Source organism: Salvelinus sp. IW2-2015, unplaced genomic scaffold, assembly GCF_002910315.2.
Source record: "Salvelinus sp. IW2-2015 unplaced genomic scaffold, ASM291031v2 Un_scaffold1126, whole genome shotgun sequence".
Lineage (NCBI taxonomy): Eukaryota > Metazoa > Chordata > Actinopteri > Salmoniformes > Salmonidae > Salvelinus > Salvelinus sp. IW2-2015.
The window spans coordinates 200,674-206,650 of NW_019942740.1; the positions used below are offsets into that span (position 1 = coordinate 200,674).

The following is a 5,977-nucleotide window of genomic DNA, read 5'->3' on the forward strand; positions in this document are numbered from 1 at the left end:
AGTAGTATGAGGCCTGCTTAGTAGTAGTAGTACTAGGCCTGCTTAGTAATAGTAGTAGTAGTAGTACTAGGCCTGCTTAGTAGTAGTAGTACTAGGCCTGCTTAGTAGTAGTAGTAGTACTAGGCCTGCTTAGGTAGTAGTTAGTAGTTTTATGCCCTGTGAGTGCTGCTCTGTCTAAGCAGCTTAGACTAAGGCCTACATCTAATGGTTCCCTATATTTCTCCATACAGTCCCCTAATAGTGTCATTTGAGAAGCAGGCGGTGACTTCTAAAAAGTCTCAGATCAGATGAGGGTAGACCAGATGTTTGTGTTGTGGCAGACAGATGAGGTTTGCTGCTGCTGTGGCATAGTGCTCTGAGTCAGTGTTGCCCTGTCTCAGTGCAGTGGGCGTAGGCTCAGAGGAAGGAAGTAGCTGCACATTACTGCAGCAACGAACAGCTACACCTAGTGGTGTGTTTTGGGAAAGGGCACCTCAAACAGAAAACATTTCTTATTTGACTAGGCAAGTCAGTTAAGAACAAATTCTTATTTACAATGACCGCCTACTGGGGAACAGTGTAGTACTACCTTGTTCAGGGGCAGAATGACTTTTTTTTTTTTTTACTTTGTCAGCTCAGGGATTCGATCCCACAACCTTTCGGATACTGGCCCAACGCTCTAACCACTAGACCACCTGCCATCTCAACATGTTGAGAAACCTTCAGAATCAGATTATATAGAACAGACAGGCCTCTCTGACGTGTAGAGAAAGGGATCATGGTAGCTCTATTCATGACATTTCTATCTGCTACAATTCCGTATTTTTATATCTTTATTTAACTAGGCAAGTCYGTTACGAACACATTCTTACTTTCAATGACGGCCTAGGAACAGTGGGTTAACTGCCTTGATCAGGGGCAGAATGACAGATTTTTACCTTGTCAGCTCAGGGATTCAATCTTGCAACCTTTCGGTTACCAGTCCAACGCTCTAACCACTAGGCTACCTGCCCGCTCCAATGCTTTGGATAGAATTCAAATAACTGTGATTCTAGGAACTGTTATGACGGCCTTTATGTATGGTGTTCCAACCACAGGTCTTTAGATGGCGTGGAGGCCATAGAGGAAATTATTGAACCACAGTTAGATGTTTGTTCTTCGGATCTTGAAGGATAAGTGGTACATTTAGGACATTTCGGAGAAAAGAAACTCAACCAAAATAAACGTACTGGATCTTATGCCAATATTTTGGTCAACTGAACAAAATGGAGACCAAAGTGTTTTGGTCACTAGACCAAAAGGCCAAAATGTAGGAAATGTAACAACAGAAGTGTATGTTTAGCTCATTATGTTGTTTGTAAAATAAAATAACCCCAGGCATGCTGTGAAACTGTAGAAGGTAATATTTTCAAGAGCAGAGGGAATGTGTTGAGTTCCCCTGTTGTTACTGTGTTCCCAGCTCACAGAAAGTGTGAGGGCCACATGCTTCTGTGTGAGCTGTGACACAGTTAAGAGAGTTTTCTCTGTGTCTGTGGGAATAGTGTCGGTATGTTTTCAGAATCCCAGAAGCATCATCATACTTGTTGCCAAGTTATTATTTTGTATTCGTTCAGAAAATTGCACTTGTTACTGACTCTAAACCCTCCTTCCACTTCCCTCCTCCTCCCGCTCTCRTCTCTTCCCTGCTCTCCTCTCTTCCCTGCTCTCCTCTCAATGTAGTTCTACCTCCAGGCAGGGTGGTGGCGCTGCGTCGTGTACAACCCAGGGCAAGYCCGGGACCGCCCATAAGATCTGTCTGGTGTGTTCAGATGAGGCGTCCGGCTGTCACTACGGGGTGCTCACCTGCGGAAGCTGCAAGGTGTTCTTCAAGAGAGCCGTGGAAGGTACGGTGGCAAGGGGTGAGATGCTAGGACAATTGGTATGGTCTGGTCCCAGATCTGTTTTTACTATTTTTCCAAGTGGTGAGATGGTAGGACAACTGGTATGGTCTGGTCCCAGATCTGTTTTTACTATCTTACAAGTCGGCAGAAAACGGATCTGGGACTGGGCTACCACTGGTGATGTGTGGTATATATCATGATACTTTCCTGTGGTACAGTGGCAAGGAGTGAGATGGTAGGACACCTTGTACTATGGCGGCATGGAATGATGTTTGGTTTACGGTAGATACTGGCAAGGTAGGATGGTAAGGGGTGAGATGGTAGGACAACGGGTGCTACTGGTACTGGTGCACAGCTGGTGACATGGAATGATGTACGGTAGGCATATCATGAATGATACTTGTCTGTGCGTGTTCGTATGAAGACCCTGCAGACATTTGATTTGCAGGTTGGAGGCTGATCCAGTGTGATTCAAGAAGAAAGAGGTACTTTATTCCATTTCTTTGTCATTCAAATTCTCTTCTGGTGTTTCAGGGCAGCACAACTACCTGTGTGCTGGGAGGAAGGACTGCATCATCGATAAGATCAGAAGGAAGAACTGTCCAGCCTGCCGCTTCCGCAAGTGTCTCATGGCAGGGATGAACCTGGAAGGTAAACTCTTTAACTTGTTTAATTGCCATGCAGGGATGAACCTGGAAGATAAACTCTTTAACTTGTTATTATCTCATGGCAGGGATGAACCTGGAAGAACTCTTTACCTTGTTTTATTCTCTGCAGGGATGAACCTGGAAGGTAAACTCTTTACCTTGTTTTAATTTCTCATGGCAGGGATGAACCTGGAAGGTAAACTCTTTAACCTTGTTTTATTCTCATGGCAGGGATGAACCTGAAGGTAAACTCTTTAACCTTGTTTATTTCTCATGCAGGGATGAACCTGGAGGTAAACTCTTTTACCTGTTTATTGTCTCATGGCAGGGATGAACCTGGAAGGTAAACTCTTTAACCTTGTTTATTATCTCATGGCAGGGATGAACCTGGAAGGTAAACTCTTTAACCTTGTTTTATTCTCATGGCAGGGATACAACCGGGAACGTAAACCTTTTACCTGTTTTATTTATCTCAGGCAGTGAACCTGGAACGTAACTCTTAACCTTGTTTATTGTCTCTATGGCAGGGATGAACCTGGAAGTAAACTCTTAACTTGTTTTATTAGCTCATATGGCAGGGCAAACCTGGAAGCTAACTCTTTAACCTTTGTTTTTAATCTCGATGGCAGGGATAACCTGGAAGCTAAACTCTTTAACCTTGTTTAAGTCTCATGTGCAGGGCATGAACTCTGGATGCGTAAACTCTTTCAACCTGTTTATTTTACGATTCTATATTGGTTAAATGTAAATTGGTGTACAGCTCCATCTATGACTACAAGCTACTACAAGCTCAAGTACCAGATACAAGTAGATACAGTGCCCTCAGAGAGTATTCAGACTTTTTCCATATTTTGTTACGTTACAGCCTTATTCTAAAATGGAATAAATATATATTTAGCAGCAATCTACACACAATACCCCATAATGACAAAGCATGAGGTCAAAGGAATTGTCCGTAGAGCTCAGAGACAGAATTGTGTCGAGGTACAGATCTGGGGAAGAGTACCAAAAAATTCCTGCAGCATTGAAGGTCCCCAAGAACACAGTGGTCTCCATTTTTAAATGGAAGAAGTTTGGAACCACCAAGACTCTTCCTAGAACTGGTCGCCCGGCCAAACTGAACAATCGAGGGAGAAGGGTCTTCGCCAGGGAGGTCACCAAGAACCCGATGGTCACTCTGACAGAGCTCCAGAGTTCCTCTGTGGAGATGGGAGAACCTTCCAGAAGTACAACCATCTCTGCAGCACTCCACCAATCAGGCCTTTATGGTAGAGGGGCCAGACGGAAGCCACTCCTCAGTAAATGGCACATGACAGCCCGCTTGGAGTTTTCCAAAAGGCACCTAAAGACTCTCAGACCATTAGAAACAAGATTCTCTGGTCTGATGAAACCAAGATTGAACTCTTTGGCCTGAATGCCAAGTGTCACGTCTGGAGGAAATCTGGCACCATCCCTACGGTGAAGCATGGTGGGGACAGCATCATGCTGTGGGAATGTTTTTCAGCAGCAGGGACTGGGAGACTAGTCAGGATTGAGGGAAAAAGCGAGATCCTTGATGAAAACCTGCTCCAGAGCGCTCAGGACCTCAGACTGGGGTGAAGGTTCACCTTCCAACAGGTCAACGACCCTAAGCACACAGCCAAGACAATGAAGACGTCTCTGAATGTCCCTGAGTGGCCCAGCCAGAGCCCGGACTTGAACCAGATCGAGCATCTCTGGAGAGACCTGAAAATAGCTGTGCAGCAACGCTCCCCATCCAACACGCGGATTAGTGTCCAGTGACCGAGAATCCCTACAAGATAAAGTGATGCAGTTGTAGACACTTAGTTTGCGCAGTTCGCCTGTAAATTCCAACATGGCTTCTGGTTGGGGTAATGTTACACAGCCTACACAGAAGTGGGGAGAAGGCACTGAAAACAAGTTTATTTTTGAATATTATTTCAAAGAACACTTAAACTGCTGCCCAAACATGTGAGGAGCGATTTTGCAGGTTTTCCTACTTACAAAGCATGTGAGGTTGTATTTTTATCATAGGTAACTTCAACTTGAGAGACGGAATTGTAAAACAAAAATCCAGAAAATCATACATATGTGATTTTTCTGGATTTTTGTTTTATGATACTTCCGTCTCTCATAGTTGAAGTGTACCTATGATAAAAATTACAGACCTCTACATGCTTTGTAAGTAGGAAAACCTGCAAAATCGGCAGTGTATCAAATACTTGTTCTCCCACTGTACGTACTGTCACTGTGGGGACAATGTTATCGATGCACTTATTAAAGGGAATGGGAACACTTTAGGAAGTTATGTAAATGTGATTTCAGTTTTTTTTTTGACAAAAATTTCAGAAAAACTGTTTTTGCTTTGACATTATGGGGTATTGTGTGTAGATTATGAGGGGGGAGGGAGGGGACGATTTAATCATTTTAGAATAAGGCTGTAACGTAGCACAATGTAGAAAAGGTCAAGGGGTCTGAATACACTCCGAAGGTACTGTATGTTAGTTTAACTGGTTTTTGATATCATGGTCACTCAATATACTCTTCTCCCTCCCTTCCTCTCTCCTTCGCTACAGCTCGTAAAACTAGAAAGCTGAACCGTTTAAAGGGTGTGCAGCAGCCCACCATGGCCGAGCTGACCCCCCGTCCGCTCCCAGAGGCCAGGTCGCTGGTCCCCAAGTCATGCCCCAGCTCACCCCCACCATGCTGTCTCTACTAAAGGCCATCGAGCCAGACACCATCTACTCTGGCTACGACGGCACCCTGCCAGACACCTCCACACGCATCATGACCACCCTCAACAGGCTGGGGGGACGACAGGTGGTATCAGCCGTCAAGTGGGCCAAGTCTCTGCCAGGTACTACTATTTCTAAGAGACACTGTTGGAAACTGCACAGTATTTACCATAGACAGAAGTACTACAGTATCATTAGGGAAATGGAACATTTAGTCATTCAGTGTTCTGTTATCTTCCCCTGCAGGGTTCCGGAACCTTCACCTGGACGACCAGATGACTCTGCTGCAGTGTTCCTGGTTGTTCCTCATGTCCTTCGGCCTGGGCTGGAGGTCCTACCAACAGTGTGACGGGAACATGCTCTGCTTCGCTCCAGACCTCGTCATCAATCAGTATGTCTATTTATCTGTTGGCCTAAGTCTCTGTCTGTCTGCATGTCTCGTTCTCTCTCCTGTCTCTCTTCTCCCTCATCAGGGACCGTATATAGCACCAGTGTGACATCATCACTAACATGTCTCTCTCTCCTCATCAGGGACCGTATGAAGCTGCCCTACATGGCAGACCAGTGTGACATCATCACTAACATGTCTCTCTCTCCTCATCAGGGACCGTATGAAGCACCAGTGTGACATCATCACTAACATGTTCTCTCTCTCTCATCAGGGACCGTTATGAAGCACCAGTGTGACATCATCACTAACATGTCTCTTCTCCTCATCAGGGACCGTAGTGAGCTG

General features: G+C 45.1%; 1 pseudogene; it reads left to right on the top strand.

Moving 5' to 3' along the window:
- LOC112069811 (glucocorticoid receptor-like) overlaps positions 1 to 5,977 on the top strand; it is a 95,387-nt pseudogene that overhangs the window by 74,201 nt on the left and 15,209 nt on the right.